This window comes from Chiloscyllium plagiosum, unplaced genomic scaffold (genome assembly GCF_037043375.1).
Source record: "Chiloscyllium plagiosum isolate Xiang-an unplaced genomic scaffold, Cpla_swu_hap1 HiC_scaffold_11, whole genome shotgun sequence".
NCBI lineage: Eukaryota > Metazoa > Chordata > Chondrichthyes > Orectolobiformes > Hemiscylliidae > Chiloscyllium > Chiloscyllium plagiosum.
Genome location: NW_028270149.1, coordinates 45,140,507 through 45,157,585, shown reverse-complemented (window position 1 = coordinate 45,157,585; position 17,079 = coordinate 45,140,507). Strand labels below are relative to the sequence as shown.

At 61.1% G+C, this 17,079-nt stretch overlaps 1 protein-coding gene across 3 annotated transcripts in view; it reads right to left on the bottom strand.

The window, feature by feature from the left end:
- nlgn3a (neuroligin 3a) overlaps window positions 1-17,079 on the bottom strand; it is a 450,359-nt gene that overhangs the window by 167,529 nt on the left and 265,751 nt on the right. The gene's annotated exons all lie outside the window — the stretch shown is intronic.

The following is a 17,079-nucleotide window of genomic DNA, read 5'->3' as shown; positions in this document are numbered from 1 at the left end:
GAGGGCAGTGAGTTCAGGAACAGCGAGGGCAGTGACTTCGGGAACAGCGAGGGCAGTGAGTCCAGGGAACAACGAGGGTAGTGAGTCCAGGGAACAGTGAGGGCAGTGAGTCCGGGTACAGTGAGGGCAGTGAGTCTGGGAACAGTGTGGGCAGTGAGAACTGGGAACAGTGAGGTCAGTGAGTCCAGGAGCAGCGAGGGCAGTGAGTCCGAGAGCAGCTAGGGCAGTGAGTCCGGGAACAGTGAGGGCAGTGAGTCCAGGGAACAGTGAGGGCAGTGAGTCCAGGGAACAGTGAGGGCAGTGTGTCCCAGGAACAGTGAGGGCAGTGCGTCCAGGGAACAGTGAGGGCAGTGCGTCCAGGGAACAGTGAGGGCAGTGTGTCCCAGGAACAGTGAGGGCAGTGCGTCCAGGGAACAGTGAAGGCAGTGCGTCCCAGGAACTGTGAGGGCACTGAGTCTGGGAACTATGAGGGCAGCGAGAACTGAGGGCAGTGAGTGCGGGAACAGCGAGGGTCGAGAGTCCAGAAACAGTGAGGGCAGTGAGTCCGGGAAAAGCGAGGGCAGTTTGTCCCGGAAACAGCGACGGCAGTGAGTCCTGGGATCAGTGAGGGTGGTGAGTCCGGGAACAGCGAGGACAGTGAGTCTGGGAACACCGAGGGCAGCGAGTCCCGGAAACAGCGAGGGCAGTGAGTCCTGGGATCAGTGAGGGCGGTGAGTCCGGGAACAGCGAGGGCGGTGAGTCTGGGAACAGCGAGGGCTGTGAGTCCAGGGCACAGCGAGGTTAGTGACTTCGGGAACAGCGAGGGCAGTGTGTCCAGGGAACTGCGAGGACAGTGAGTCCCAGGAACAGAAAGGTCAGTGTGTCCAGGGAACAGTGAGGGCAGTGAGTCCGGGAACCAGTGAGGGTAGTGTATCCCGGGAACAGTGAGGGCAGTGAGTTCGGGAGCAGCTATGGCAGCGAGTCTGGGAGCAGTGAGGGCAGTGAGTCCTAGAGCAGCCAGGGCAGTGAGTCCGAGAAGTAAGGGCAGTTTGTCCTGGGAACAGCGTGGGCAGTGAGTCCGGGAATAGCGAGGGCAGTGAGTCCGGGAACAGCGAGGGCAGTGAGTCCGGGAACAGCGAGGGCTGTGAGTCCGGGAGCAGCCATGGCAGCGAGTCTGGGAACAGTGAGGGCAGTGAGTCCGGGGGCAGCCAGGGCAGTGAGTCCGGGGGCAGCCAGGGCAGTGAGTCCGGGAACCAGTGAGGGTAGTGTATCCCGGGAACAGTGAGGGCAGTGTGCCCCGGGAACAGTGAGGGCAGTGAGTCCGGGAGCAGCCATGGCAGCGAGTCTGGGAGCAGTGAGGGCAGTGAGTCCTAGAGCAGCCAGGGCAGTGAGTCCGAGAACAGTGAGGGGGCAGTTTGTCCTGGGAACAGCGTGGGCAGTGAGTCCGGGAACAGCGAGAGCAGTGAGTCCGGGAACAGCGAGGGCTGTGAGTCCAGGGAACAGCGAGGGCAGTGAGCCCAGGGATCAGCGAGGGAAGTGAGTTCGGGAACAGCGTGGGCTGTGATTCCTGGGAACAGCGAGGGCAGTGAGTCAGGAGCAGTGAGGGCAGTGAGTCCAGGGAACAGTGAGGGCAGTGAATCCGTGAACAGCGAGGCCAGTGAGTCTGGGAACAGCGAGGGCAGTGAGTCTGGGAGCACCGAGGGCAGTGAGTCCAGGGAACAGCGAGGGAAGTGAGTTCGGGAACAGCGTGGGCAGTGAGTCCTGGGAACAGCGAGGGCAGTGAGTCTGGGAACAGCGAGGGCAATGAGTCTGGGAACAGCGAGGGCAGTGAGTCCCGGAAACAGTGAGGGCAGTGAGTCCTGGGATCAGTGAGGGCGGTGAGTCCGGGAACAGCAAGCACAGTGAGTCTGGGAACACCGAGGGCAGTGAGTCCAGGGAACAGCGAGTGTAGTGAGTCCAGGGAACAGCGAGGGCAGTGTGTCCCGGAAACAGCGAGGGCAGTGAGTCCTGGGATCAGTGAGGGCGGTGAGTCCGGGAACAGCGAGGGCAGTGAGTCTGGGAACACCGAGGGCAGTGAGTCCAGGGAACAGCGAGGGCAGTGAGTCCAGGGCACAATGAGGGTACTGAGTCTGGGAACAGCGAGGGCAGTGACTTCGGGAACAGCAAGACTAGTGACTTCGGGAACAGTGAGGGCAGTGTGTCCAGGAAACTGCGAGGGCAGTGAGTCCAAGGAACAGAAAGGTCAGTGTGTCCAGGGAACAGTGAGGGCACATAGTCTGGGAACTGTGAGGGCAGCGAGAACTGGGAACAGTGAGTGCAGTGAATCCGGGAACAGCGAGTGTCGAGAGTCCAGAAACAGTGAGGGCAGTGAGTCCGCGAACAGCGAGGTCAGTTTGTCCCGGAAACAGCGACGGCAGTGAGTCCTGGGATCAGTGAGGGTGGTGAGTCCGGGAACAGCGAGGATAGTGAGTCTGGGAACACCGAGGGCAGTGAGTCGAGGGAACAGCGAGGACGGTGAGTCCAGGGAACAGCGAGGGCAGTGTGTCCCGGAAACAGCGTGGGCAGTGAGTCCTGGGATCAGTGAGGGCGGTGAGTCCGGGAACAGCGAGGGCAGTGAGTCTGGGAACACCGAGGGCAGTGAGTCCAGGGAGCAGCGAGGGCAGTGAGTCCAGGGCATAGCGAGGATAGTGAGTCCGGGAACAGCGAGGGCAGTGACTTCGGGAACAGCGAGGTTAGTGACTTCGGGAACAGCGAGGGCAGTGTATCCAGGGAACTGCGAGGGCAGTGAGTCCCAGGAACAGAAAGGTCAGTGTGTCCAGGGAACAGTGAGGGCAGTGAGTCCGGGAACCAGTGAGGGTAGTGTATCCCGGGAACAGTGAGGGCAGTATGTCCCGGGAACAGTGAGGGCAGTGAGTCCGGGAGCAGCCATGGCAGCGAGTCTGGGAACAGTGAGGGCAGTGAGTCCGGGAGCAGCGAGGGCAGTGAGTCCTAGAGCAGCCAGGGCAGTGAGTCCGAGAACAGTGAGGGCAGTGAGTCTGGGAACAGCCAGGACAGTGAGTCCGGGAACAGTGAGGGCAGTGAGTCCGGGAACAGTGAGGGCAGTGAGTCCGGGAACAGTGAGGGCAGTGAGTCCAGGGAACAGTGAGGGCAGGGAGTCCGGGTGCAGCCAGGGCAGTGAGTCCAGGGAACAGCGAGGACAGTGACTTCAGGAACAGCGAGGGCAGTGTGTCCTGGGAACTGCGAGGGCAGTGAGTCCCAGGAACAGAAAGGGCAGTGTATCCAGGGAACAGTGAGGGCAGTGTGTCCAGGGAACAGCGATGGCAGTATGTCCCAGGAACAGTGATGGCAGTGTGTCCCAGGAACAGTGAGGGCAGTGCGTCCCGGGAACAGTGAGGGCACTGAGTCTGGGAACTGTGAGGGCAGCGAGAACTGGGAACAGTGAGGGCAGTGAGTCCGGGAACAGCGAGTGTCGAGAGTCCAGAAACAGTGAGGGCAGTGAGTCTGGGAACAGCGAGGGCAGTTTGTCCCAGAAACAGCGAGGGCAGTGAGTCCTGGGATCAGTGAGGGTGGTGAGTCCGGGAACAGCGAGGACAGTGAGTCTGGGAACACCGAGGGCAGTGAGTCCAGGGAACAGCGAGGGCAGTGAGTCCAGGGAACAGCGAGGGCAGTGTGTCCCGGAAACAGCGAGGGCAGTCAGTCCTGGGATCAGTGAGGGTGGTGAGTCCGGGAACAGCGAGGGCAGTAAGTCCAGGGCATAGCGAGGGCAGTGAGTCCGGGAACAGCGTGGGCTGTGAGTCCTGGGAACAGCGAGGGCAGTGAGTCGGGTGCAGTGAGGGAAGCGAGTCCAGGTAACAGCGAGGGCAGCGAGTCCCAGGAACAGTGAGGGCAGTGTGTCCCGGGAACAGTGAGGGCAGTGAGTCCGGGCACAGTGAGGGCAGTGAGTCCGGGAACTATGAGGGCAGTATTAGATTAGATTACTTACAGTGTAGAAACAGGCCCTTCGGCCCAACAAGTCCACACCGACCCGCCAAAGCACAAACCACCCATACCCCTTTACGTACCCCTTACCTAACACTATGGACAATTTAGCATGGCCAATTCACCTGACCTGCACATCTTTTGGACTGTGGGAGCAAACCGGAGCACACGGAGGAAACCCACGCAGGCACGGGGAGAACGTGCAAACTCCACACAGTCAGTCGCCTGAGGCGGGAATTGAACCCGGGTCTCTGGCGCTGTGAGGCAACAGTGCTAACCACTGTGCCAGGAACAGCCAGGGCAGTGAGTCCGGAAGCAGCCAGGGCTGTGAGTCCGGGAACAGCGAGGGCAGTGAGTCCAGGGAACAGCGAGGGCAGTGAGTCTGGGAACAGCGAGGGCAGTGACTTCGGGAACAGCGAGGGTAGTGACTTCGGGAACAGCGAGGGCAGTGAGTCCCGGGGACAGTGAGGGCAGTGAGTCCAGGGAACAACGAGGGCAGTGAGTCCAGGGAACAGCGAGGACAGTGACTTCAGGAACAGCGAGGGCAGTGTGTCCTGGGAACTGCGAGGGCAGTGAGTCCCAGGAACAGAAAGGGCAGTGTATCCAGGGAACAGTGAGGGCAGTGTGTCCAGGGAACAGCGATGGCAGTATGTCCCAGGAACAGTGATGGCAGTGTGTCCCAGGAACAGTGAGGGCAGTGCGTCCCGGGAACAGTGAGGGCACTGAGTCTGGGAACTGTGAGGGCAGCGAGAACTGGGATCAGTGAGGGCGGTGAGTCCGGGAACAGCGAGGGCAGTGAGTCTGGGAACACCGAGGGCAGTGAGTCCAGGGAACAGCGAGGGCAGTGAGTCCAGGGCACAATGAGGGTACTGAGTCTGGGAACAGCGAGGGCAGTGACTTCGGGAACAGCAAGACTAGTGACTTCGGGAACAGTGAGGGCAGTGTGTCCAGGAAACTGCGAGGGCAGTGAGTCCAAGGAACAGAAAGGTCAGTGTGTCCAGGGAACAGTGAGGGCACATAGTCTGGGAACTGTGAGGGCAGCGAGAACTGGGAACAGTGAGTGCAGTGAATCCGGGAACAGCGAGTGTCGAGAGTCCAGAAACAGTGAGGGCAGTGAGTCCGCGAACAGCGAGGTCAGTTTGTCCCGGAAACAGCGACGGCAGTGAGTCCTGGGATCAGTGAGGGTGGTGAGTCCGGGAACAGCGAGGATAGTGAGTCTGGGAACACCGAGGGCAGTGAGTCGAGGGAACAGCGAGGACGGTGAGTCCAGGGAACAGCGAGGGCAGTGTGTCCCGGAAACAGCGTGGGCAGTGAGTCCTGGGATCAGTGAGGGCGGTGAGTCCGGGAACAGCGAGGGCAGTGAGTCTGGGAACACCGAGGGCAGTGAGTCCAGGGAGCAGCGAGGGCAGTGAGTCCAGGGCATAGCGAGGATAGTGAGTCCGGGAACAGCGAGGGCAGTGACTTCGGGAACAGCGAGGTTAGTGACTTCGGGAACAGCGAGGGCAGTGTATCCAGGGAACTGCGAGGGCAGTGAGTCCCAGGAACAGAAAGGTCAGTGTGTCCAGGGAACAGTGAGGGCAGTGAGTCCGGGAACCAGTGAGGGTAGTGTATCCCGGGAACAGTGAGGGCAGTATGTCCCGGGAACAGTGAGGGCAGTGAGTCCGGGAGCAGCCATGGCAGCGAGTCTGGGAACAGTGAGGGCAGTGAGTCCGGGAGCAGCGAGGGCAGTGAGTCCTAGAGCAGCCAGGGCAGTGAGTCCGAGAACAGTGAGGGCAGTGAGTCTGGGAACAGCCAGGACAGTGAGTCCGGGAACAGTGAGGGCAGTGAGTCCGGGAACAGTGAGGGCAGTGAGTCCGGGAACAGTGAGGGCAGTGAGTCCAGGGAACAGTGAGGGCAGGGAGTCCGGGAGCAGCCAGGGCAGTGAGTCCAGGGAACAGCGAGGACAGTGACTTCAGGAACAGCGAGGGCAGTGTGTCCTGGGAACTGCGAGGGCAGTGAGTCCCAGGAACAGAAAGGGCAGTGTATCCAGGGAACAGTGAGGGCAGTGTGTCCAGGGAACAGTGATGGCAGTATGTCCCAGGAACAGTGATGGCAGTGTGTCCCAGGAACAGTGAGGGCAGTGCGTCCCGGGAACAGTGAGGGCACTGAGTCTGGGAACTGTGAGGGCAGCGAGAACTGGGAACAGTGAGGGCAGTGAGTCCGGGAACAGCGAGTGTCGAGAGTCCAGAAACAGTGAGGGCAGTGAGTCTGGGAACAGCGAGGGCAGTTTGTCCCAGAAACAGCGAGGGCAGTGAGTCCTGGGATCAGTGAGGGTGGTGAGTCCGGGAACAGCGAGGACAGTGAGTCTGGGAACACCGAGGGCAGTGAGTCCAGGGAACAGCGAGGGCAGTGAGTCCAGGGAACAGCGAGGGCAGTGTGTCACGGAAACAGCGAGGGCAGTCAGTCCTGGGATCAGTGAGGGTGGTGAGTCCGGGAACAGCGAGGGCAGTAAGTCCAGGGCATAGCGAGGGCAGTGAGTCCGGGAACAGCGTGGGCTGTGAGTCCTGGGAACAGCGAGGGCAGTGAGTCGGGTGCAGTGAGGGAAGCGAGTCCAGGTAACAGCGAGGGCAGCGAGTCCCAGGAACAGTGAGGGCAGTGTGTCCCGGGAACAGTGAGGGCAGTGAGTCCGGGCACAGTGAGGGCAGTGAGTCCGGGAACTATGAGGGCAGTATTAGATTAGATTACTTACAGTGTAGAAACAGGCCCTTCGGCCCAACAAGTCCACACCGACCCGCCAAAGCACAAACCACCCATACCCCTTTACGTACCCCTTACCTAACACTATGGACAATTTAGCATGGCCAATTCACCTGACCTGCACATCTTTTGGACTGTGGGAGCAAACCGGAGCACACGGAGGAAACCCACGCAGGCACGGGGAGAACGTGCAAACTCCACACAGTCAGTCGCCTGAGGCGGGAATTGAACCCGGGTCTCTGGCGCTGTGAGGCAACAGTGCTAACCACTGTGCCAGGAACAGCCAGGGCAGTGAGTCCGGAAGCAGCCAGGGCTGTGAGTCCGGGAACAGCGAGGGCAGTGAGTCCAGGGAACAGCGAGGGCAGTGAGTCTGGGAACAGCGAGGGCAGTGACTTCGGGAACAGCGAGGGTAGTGACTTCGGGAACAGCGAGGGCAGTGAGTCCCGGGGACAGTGAGGGCAGTGAGTCCAGGGAACAACGAGGGCAGTGAGTCCAGGGAACAGCGAGGACAGTGACTTCAGGAACAGCGAGGGCAGTGTGTCCTGGGAACTGCGAGGGCAGTGAGTCCCAGGAACAGAAAGGGCAGTGTATCCAGGGAACAGTGAGGGCAGTGTGTCCAGGGAACAGCGATGGCAGTATGTCCCAGGAACAGTGATGGCAGTGTGTCCCAGGAACAGTGAGGGCAGTGCGTCCCGGGAACAGTGAGGGCACTGAGTCTGGGAACTGTGAGGGCAGCGAGAACTGGGAACAGTGAGGGCAGTGAGTCCGGGAACAGCGAGTGTCGAGAGTCCAGAAACAGTGAGGGCAGTGAGTCTGGGAACAGCGAGGGCAGTTTGTCCCAGAAACAGCGAGGGCAGTGAGTCCTGGGATCAGTGAGGGTGGTGAGTCCGGGAACAGCGAGGACAGTGAGTCTGGGAACACCGAGGGCAGTGAGTCCAGGGAACAGCGAGGGCAGTGAGTCCAGGGAACAGCGAGGGCAGTGTGTCCCGGAAACAGCGAGGGCAGTCAGTCCTGGGATCAGTGAGGGTGGTGAGTCCGGGTACAGCGAGGGCAGTGAGTCCGGGAACAGCGTGGGCTGTGAGTCCTGGGAACAGCGAGGGCAGTGAGTCGGGTGCAGTGAGGGAAGCGAGTCCAGGTAACAGCGAGGGCAGCGAGTCCCAGGAACAGTGAGGGCAGTGTGTCCCAGGAACAGTGAGGGCAGTGAGTCCGGAAGCAGCCAGGGCTGTGAGTCCGGGAACAGCGAGGGCAGTGAGTCTGGGAACAGCGAGGGCAGTGACTTCGGGAACAGCGAGGGTAGTGACTTCGGGAACAGCGAGGGCAGTGAGTCCCGGGGACAGTGAGGGCAGTGAGTCCAGGGAACAACGAGGGTAGTGAGTCCATGGAACAGTGAGGGCAGTGAGTCCGGGAACAGTGAGGGCAGTGAGTTCGGGAACAGCGAGGGCAGTGACTTCGGGAACAGCGAGGGCAGTGAGTCCAGAGAACAACGAGGGTAGTGAGTCCAGGGAACAGTGAGGGCAGTGAGTCCGGGTACAGTGAGGGCAGTGAGTCTGGGAACAGTGTGGGCACTGAGAACTGGGAACAGTGAGGTCAGTGAGTCCGAGAGCAGCTAGGGCAGTGAGTCCGGGAACAGTGAGGGCAGTGAGTCCGGGAACAGCGAGGGCTGTGAGTCCAGGGAACAGTGAGGGCAGTGTGTCCCAGGAACAGTGAGGGCAGTGTGTCCAGGGAACAGTGAGGGCAGTGCGTCCCAGGAACAGAAAGGTCAGTGTGTCCAGGGAACAGTGAGGGCAGTGAGTCCGGGAACCAGTGAGGGTAGTGTATCCCGGGAACAGTGAGGGCAGTGAGTTCGGGAGCAGCCATGGCAGCGAGTCTGGGAGCAGTGAGGGCAGTGAGTCCTAGAGCAGCCAGGGCAGTGAGTCCGAGAAGTGAGGGAAGTTTGTCCTGGGAACAGCGTGGGCAGTGAGTCCGGGAATAGCGAGGGCAGTGAGTCCGGGAACAGCGAGGGCAGTGAGTCCGGGAACAGCGAGGGCTGTGAGTCCGGGAGCAGCCACGGCAGCGAGTCTGGGAGTAGCAAGGGCAGTGAGTCCTAGAGCAGCCAGGGCAGTGAGTCCGAGAACCAGTGAGGGTAGTGTATCCCAGGAACATTGAGGGCAGTGTGCCCCGGGAACAGTGAGGGCAGTGAGTCCGGGAGCAGCCATGGCAGCGAGTCTGGGAGCAGTGAGGGCAGTGAGTCCGGGAGCAGCCAGGGCAGTGAGTCCGAGAACAGTGAGGGCAGTGAGTCCGGGAACAGCGAGGGCTGTGAGCCCAGGGATCAGCGAGGGCAGTGAGTCTGGGAACATTTAGGGCAGTGAGTTCGGGAACAGCATGGGCTGTGATTCCTGGGAACAGTGAGGGCAGTGAGTCCAGGGAACAGTGAGGGCAGTGAATCCGTGAACAGCGAGGCCAGTCAGTCTGGGAACAGCGAGGGCAGTGAGTCTGGGAGCACCGAGGGCTGTGAGTCCTGGGAACAGCGAGGGCAGTGAGTCTGGGAACAGCGAGGGCAATGAGTCTGGGAACAGCGAGGGCAGTGAGTCCCGGAAACAGTGAGGGCAGTGAGTCCTGGGACCAGTGAGGGCGGTGAGTCCGGGAACAGCGAGGGCGGTGAGTCCAGGGAACAGTGAGGGCAGTGAATCCGTGAACAGCGAGGCCAGTGAGTCTGGGAACAGCGAGGGCAGTTTGTCCCGGAAACAGCGAGGACAGTGAGTCTGGGAACACCGAGGGCAGTGTGTCCCGGAGACAGCGAGGGCAGTGAGTCCTGGGATCAGTGAGGGCGGTGAGTCCGGGAACAGCGAGGGCGGTGAGTCTGGGAACAGCGAGGGCAGTGAGTCCAGGGCACAGCGAGGTTAGTGACTTCGGGAACAGCGGGGGCAGTGTGTCCAGGGAACTGCGAGGGCAGTGAGTACCAGGAACAGAAAGGTCAGTGTGTCCAGGGAACAGTGAGCGCAGTGAGTCCGGGAACCAGTGAGGGTAGTGTATCCCAGGAACAGTGAGGGCAGTGTGCCCCGGGAACAGTGAGGGCAGCGAGTCTGGGAGCAGCCATGGCAGCGAGTCCGGGAACAGTGAGGGCAGTGAGTCCGGGAACAGTGAGGGCAGTGAGTCCAGGGAACAGTGAGGGCAGTGAGTCCTAGAGCAGCCAGGGCAGTGAGTCCGAGAACAGTGAGGGCAGGGAGTCCGGGAGCAGTGAGGGCAGGGAGTCCGGGGAACAGCGAGGACAGTGAGTTCGGGAACAGCGAGGGCTCTGACTTCAGGAACAGCGAGGGCAGTGTGTCCAGGGAACTGCGAGGACAGTGAGTTCGGGAACAGCGAGGGCTCTGACTTCAGGAACAGCGAGGGCAGTGTGTCCAGGGAACTGTGAGGGCAGTGAGTCCCAGGAACAGAAAGAGCAGTGTGTCCAGGGAACCAGTGTGGGCAGTGAGTCCGGGAACCAGTGACGGCAGTGAGTCCGGGAAACAGTGAGGGCAGTGAGTCAAGGGAACAGTGAGGGCAGTGAGTACGGGAACAGCGAGGGCAGTGAGTCCAGGAAACAGCGAGGGCAGTGAGTACGGGAACAGCAAGGGCAGTGACTTCGGGAACAGTGAGGGCAGTGAGTCCAGGGATCAGCGAGGGCAGTGAGTCCAGGGAACAGCGAGGGCAGTGTGTCCTGGAAACAGCGAGGGCAATCAATCCTGGGATCAGTGAGGGCGGTGAGTCCGGAACAGCGAGGGCAGTGAGTCTGGGAACACCGAGGGCAGTGAGTCCAGGTAACAGCGAGGTCAGTGAGTCCAGGGCACAGCGAGGGTAGTGAGTCCGGGAACAGCGAGGGCAGTGAATCCCAGGAACAGCGAGGGAAGTGTGTGCCGGGAACAGTGAGGGCAGTGAATCCGGGTACAGTGATGGCAGTGTGTCCCAGGAACAGTGAGGGCAGTGTGTCCCGAGAACAGTGAGGGCAGTGAGTCCGGGAACAGTGATGGCAGTGAGTCCTGGGATCAGTGAGGGCAGTTTGTCCTGGGAACAGCAAGGGCAGAGAGTCCCGGGAATAGCGAGGGCAGTGACTCCGGGAACAGTGAGGGCAGAGAGTCCAGGGAACAGCGAGGGCAGTGAGCCCAGGGATCAGCGAGGGCAGTGAGTCTGGGAACATTGAGGGCAGTGAGTCCTATGAACAGCGAGGGCAGTGAGTCAGGAGCAGTGAGGGCAGTGAGTCCAGGGAACAGCGAGGGCAGTGAGTCAGGAGCAGTGAGGGCAGTGAGTCCAGGGAACAGCGAGGGCAGTGAGTCCAGGGAACAGCGAGGGCAGTGAGCCCAGGGATCAGCGAGGGCAGTGTGTCTGGGAACCTAGGGGGCAGTGAGTTCGGGAACAGCGTGGGCTGTGATTCCTGGGCACAGCGAGGTCAGTGAGTCCAGGAGCAGTGAGGACAGTGAGTCCTGGAACAGTGAGGACAGTGAGTCCAGGAGCAGCGAGGGCAGTGAGTCCGGGAATAGCGAGGACAGTGAGTCCAGGAGCAGCGAGGACAGTGAGTCCAGGAGCAGCAAGGGCAGTGAGTCCAGGGAACAGTGAGGGCAGTGAATCCGTGAACAGCGAGGCCAGTGAGTCTGGGAACAGCGAGGCCAGTGAGTCTGGGAGCACCGAGGGCAGTGAGTCCAGGGAACAGCGAGGGCAGTGAGTCCAGGGAACAGCAACGGCAGTGAGTCCGGGAACAGCCAGGGTAGTGAGTCCGGGAACAGCGAGGGCAGTGAGTCCAGGGAATAGCGTGTGCAATGAGTCCAGGGAACAGCGAGGGCAGTGAGTCCAGGGAACAGCAACGGCAATGAGTCCGGGAACAGCCAGGGTAGTGAGTCCGGGAACAGCGAGGGCAGTAAATCCGGGAGCAGCAAGGTCAGTGTGTCCCGGGAATAGTGAGGGCAGTGAATCCGGGAACAGCGAGGGCAGTGTGTCCCGTGACAAGTGAGGGCAGTGCGTCCCAGGAACAGTGAGGGCAGTGCGTCTCAGGAACAGTGAGGGCAGTGAGTCCGTGTACAGCGAGGGCAGTGCGTCCCAGGAACAGTGAGGACAGTGTGTCCAGGGAACAGATAGGGCAGTGAGTCCAGGGAACAGATAGGGCAGTGAGTCTGGGAACAGCGAGGGCTGTGAGTTGGGCGCAGTGACGGCAGTGAGTCCAGGGATCAGCGAGGGCAGCAGGTCCAGGTAACAGTGAGGGCAGTGAATCTGGGAACACCGACGGCAGTGAGTCCAGGGAACAGCGAGGGCAGTGAGTCCAGGGAACAGCGAGGGCAGTGTGTCCTGGGAACAGCGAGGGCAGTGAGTCGGGTGCAGTGAGGGCAGTGAGTCCAGGTAACGGCGAGGGCAGCGAGTCCAGGGAACAGCGAGGGCAGTGAAGACAGTGTGTCCCAGGAACAGTGAGGGCAGTGTGTCCCGGGAACAGTGAGGGCAGTGAGTCCGGGGAACAGCGAGGGCAGTGAGTCCTGGGAACAGTGAGGGCAGTGACTCGGATGCAGTGAGGGCAGCGAGTCCAGGTAACGACGAGGGCATCGTTTCCAAGGAACAACGAGGGCAGTGTGTCCCGGAAACAGCGAGGGCAGTGAGACCGGGGATCAGCGAGGGCAGTGTATCCCAGGAACATTGAGCACAGTGAGTCCGGGGACAGCGAGGGCAGTGAGTCCAGGAGTAGCGAGGGCAGCGCGTCCAGGAGCAGCGAGGGCAGTGAGTCTGGGAACAGGGCGGGCAGTGAGTCCGGGAACAGCAAGGCAAGTGAGTCCACGAGCAGCGAGGGCAGTGAGTCGAGGGAACAGTGAGGGCAGTGAGTCCTGATAGCAGCGAGGGCAGTGAGTCCAGGAGCAGTGAGGGCAGTGAGTCCAGGGAACAGATAGGGTAGTGAGTCCGGGAACAGCGAGGACAGCAAGTCCTGGGAGCAGTGAGTCCGGGAACAGCGAGTGCAGTGTGTACCGGGAACAGTGAGGGCAGTATGTCCCAGGAACAGCGAGGGCAGTGAGTCCAGGGAACAGTGATGGCAGTGAGTCCAGGAACAGCGAGGGCAGTGAGTCCGGGAACAGCGAGGGCACGGAGTCTGGGAACAGTGAGGGCAGTGAGTCCCGGAACAGCGAGGGCAGTGAGTCGGGAGCAGTGAGGGCAGTGAGTCCAGGGAACAGCGAGGGCAGTGAGTCCAAGGAACAGCGAGGGCAGTGTGTCCCGGAAACAGCGAGGGCAGTGAGACCGGGAACAGTGAGGGCAGTATGTCCCGGGAACAGCGAGGGCAGTGTGTCCCGGGAACAGCGAGGGCAGAGTGTCCCGTGAAGAGTGAGGGCAGTGAGACTGGGAACAGCGAGGGCAGCAAGTCCAGAAGCAGCGAGGGCAGTGAGTCTGGGAACAGCGAGGGCATTGAATCCGGGAACAGCGAGGGCAGTGAGTCCAGAAGCAGCAAGGGCAGTGAGTCTGGAAACAGTGAGGGCAGTGAATCCGGGAACAGCGAGTGCAGTGAGTCCACGAGCAGCGAGGGCAGTGAGTCCTGGGAGCAGTGAGGGCAGTGAGTCCGGAATCACGAGGGCATTGAGTCCAGGAGCAGCGAGGGCAGTGAGTCCATGAACAACAAGGGCAGTGAGTCCAGGAGCAGCGAGGGCAGTGAATCTGAAAACAGTGAGGGCAGTGAATCCGGGAACAGCGAGTGCAGTGAGTCCACGAGCAGCGAGCGCACAGTGTCCTGGGAGCAATGAGGGCAGTGAGTCTGGAATCAGCCAGGGCAGTGAGTCCAGGAACAACGAGGGCAGTGTGTCCGGAATCAGCGTGGGCAATGAATCTGGGAACAGCGATTGCAGTGAGTCCGGGAGCAGCGAGGGCAGTGAGTCCAGGAACAGCGAGGGCAGTGAGTCCAGGAACAGCGAGGGCAGTGAGTCCGGGAACAGTGAGGGCAGTGCTTTCGGGAACAGCAAGGGCACTGAGTCCACGAGTAGCGAGGGCAGTGAGTCCAGGAACAGCGAGGGCAGTGAGTCCGGGAACAGTGAGGGCAGTGAGTCCAGGAACAGCGAGGGCAGTGAGTCCGGGAACAGTGAGGGCAGTGAGTCCGGGAACAGTGAGGGCAGTGACTTCGGGAACAGCGAGGGCAGTGAGTCCTGGGAACAGCGAGGGCACTGAGTCCACGAGTAGCGAGGGCAGTGAGTCTAGGAACAGCGAGGGCAGTGAGTCCAGGAACAGCGAGGGCAGTGAGTCTAGGAACAGCGAGGGCAGTGAGTCCAGGAACAGTGAGGGCAATGAGTGCACGAGTATTGAGGGCAGTAAGTCCAGGGAACAGCGAGGGCAGTGTGTCCCGGAAACAGCGAGGGCAGAGAGTCCAGGGAACAGCGAGGACAGTAAGTCCAGGGAACAGCGAGGGCAGTGAGACCAGGAACAGCGAGGGCAGAGAGTCCAGGGAACCGCGAGGACAGTGAGTCCAGGGATCAGCGAGGGCAGTGAGTCTGGGAACCCCGAGGGCAGTGAGTCCAGCGAACAGCGAGGGCAGTGAGTTCGGGAACACCGAGGGCAGTGAGTCTGGGAACACCGAGGGCAGTGAGTCTGGGAACACCGAGGGGAGTGAGTCCAGGGAACAGCGAGGGCAGTGTGTCCCGGGAACAGTGAGGGCAGAATGCCCCGGGAACAGTGAGGGCAGTGAGTCCGGGAATAACGAGAGCAGTGAGTCCAAAAGCAGCGAGGGCAGTGAGTCTTGGAACAGTACGGGCAGTGAGTCCAGGAGCAGCAAGGCCAGTGTGTCCCAGGAGCATCGAGCACAGTGAGTCCGGGGACAGCGAGGGCAGTGTGTCCAGGAGCAGCGAGGACAGCGCGTCCAGGAGCAGCGAGGGCAGTGAGTCTGGGAACAGTGCGGGCAGTGAGTCCGGGAGCAGCGAGGGCAGTGAGTCCGGGAACAGTGAGTGCAGTGTGTCCCGGGAACAATGAGGGCAGTATGTCCCAGGAACAGCGAGGGCAGTGAGGTCGGGAACAGCGAAGGCAGTGACTTCAGGAACAGCGAGGGCAGTGTGTCCAGGGAACAGTGAGGGCAGTGAGTCCGAGGACAGTGTGGGCAGTGGTCCGGGAACCAGTGAGGGCAGTGAGTCTGGAAACAGTGAGGGCAGTGAGTCCAGGGAACAGCGAGGGCAGTGACTTCAGGAACAGTGAGGGCAGTGAGTCCGGGAGCAGCCAGGGCAGTGAGTCCAGGGAACAGCGATGGCAGTGTGTCCCAGGAACAGTGAGGGCAGTGTGTCCGAGGAACAGTGAGGGCAGTGCGTCCCGGGAACAGTGAGGGCAGTGAGTCTGGTAACGGTAGGGGCAGCTAGAACTGGGAACAGTGAGGGCAGTGAGTCCGGGAACAGCGAGGGCATGTGTCCCGGAAACAGCGAGGGCAGTGAGTCCCGGGAAAAGCGAGGGCAGTGATTCTGGAAACAGTGAGGGCAGTGAGTCTGGAAACAGTGAGGGCAGTGAGTCCAGCAACTGTGAGGTCAGTGAGTCCGGGAACAGCGAGGGCAGTGAATCCAGAAGCAGTGAGGGCAGTGAGTCCAGGGAAAAGCGAGGGCAGTGAGTCCTGGGAGCACTGTGGGCAGTGAGTCTGGGAACAGTGAGGGCAGTGAGTCCTGGGAGCACTGTGGGCAGTGAGTCCAGGAGCAGTGAGGGCAGTGAGCCTGGAAACAGTGAGGGCAGTGAGTCCAGGAACAGCGAGGGCAGTGAGTCCAGGAACAGCGAGGGCAGTGAGTCCAGGGAACAGCGAGGGAAGTGAGTCCAGAAGCAGCGAGGACAGTGAGTCCAGGAGCAGCGAGGACAGTGAGTCCTGGAACAGTGAGGGCAGTGAGTCCAGGGAACAGCGAGGGCAGAGGGTCCAGAAGCAGCTAGGGCAGTGCGTCCAGGGCACAGCGAGTGGAGTAAGTCTGGGAGTAGCGAGGGCCATAAGTACGGGAACAGCGAGGGCAGAGTGTCCCGTGAAGAGTGAGGGCAGTGAGTCCAGAAGCAGCGAGGGCAGTGAGTCCTGGGAACAGTGAGGGCAGTGAATCCGGGAACAGCGAGGGCAGTAAGTCCAGAAGCAGCGAGGGCAGTGAGTCTGGGAACAGCGAGGGCAGTGTGTCCAGGGAACTGTGAGGGCAGTGAGTCCCAGGAACAGAAAGAGCAGTGTGTCCAGGGAACCAGTGTGGGCAGTGAGTCCGGGAACCAGTGACGGCAGTGAGTCCGGGAACCAGTGAGGGCAGTGAGTCCAGGGAACAGTGAGGGCAGTGAGTACGGGAACAGCGAGGGCAGTGAGTCCAGGAAACAGCGAGGGCAGTGAGTACGGGAACAGCAAGGGCAGTGACTTCGGGAACAGTGAGGGCAGTGAGTCCAGGGATCAGCGAGGGCAGTGAGTCCAGGGAACAGCGAGGGCAGTGTGTCCCGGAAACAGCGAGGGCAATCAATCCTGGGATCAGTGAGGGCGGTGAGTCCGGAACAGCGAGGGCAGTGAGTCTGGGAACACCGAGGGCAGTGAGTCCAGGTAACAGCGAGGTCAGTGAGTCCAGGGCACAGCGAGGGTAGTGAGTCCGGGAACAGCGAGGGCAGTGAATCCCAGGAACAGCGAGGGAAGTGTGTGCCGGGAACAGTGAGGGCAGTGAATCCGGGTACAGTGATGGCAGTGTGTCCCAGGAACAGTGAGGGCAGTGTGTCCCGAGAACAGTGAGGGCAGTGAGTTCGGGAACAGTGATGGCAGTGAGTCCTGGGATCAGTGAGGGCAGTTTGTCCTGGGAACAGCAAGGGCAGAGAGTCCCGGGAATAGCGAGGGCAGTGACTCCGGGAACAGCGAGGGCAGGGAGTCCAGGGAACAGCGAGGGCAGTGAGCCCAGGGATCAGCGAGGGCAGTGAGTCTGGGAACATTGAGGGCAGTGAGTCCTGGGAACAGCGAGGGCAGTGAGTCAGGAGCAGTGAGGGCAGTGAGTCCAGGGAACAGCGAGGGCAGTGAGTCAGGAGCAGTGAGGGCAGTGAGTCCAGGGAACAGCGAGGGCAGTGAGTCCAGGGAACAGCGAGGGCAGTGTGTCCGGAATCAGCGTGGGCAATGAATCTGGGAACAGCGATTGCAGTGAGTCCGGGAGCAGCGAGGGCAGTGAGTCCAGGAACAGCGAGGGCAGTGTGTCTGGGAACCTTGGGGGCAGTGAGTTCGGGAACAGCGTGGGCTGTGATTCCTGGGCACAGCCAGGTCAGTGAGTCCAGGAGCAGTGAGGACAGTGAGTCCTGGAACAGTGAGGACAGTGAGTCCAGGAGCAGCGAGGGCAGTGAGTCCGGGAATAGCGAGGACAGTGAGTCCAGGAGCAGCGAGGACAGTGTGTCCAGGAGCAGCAAGGGCAGTGAGTCCAGGGAACAGTGAGGGCAATGAATCCGTGAACAGCGAGGCCAGTGAGT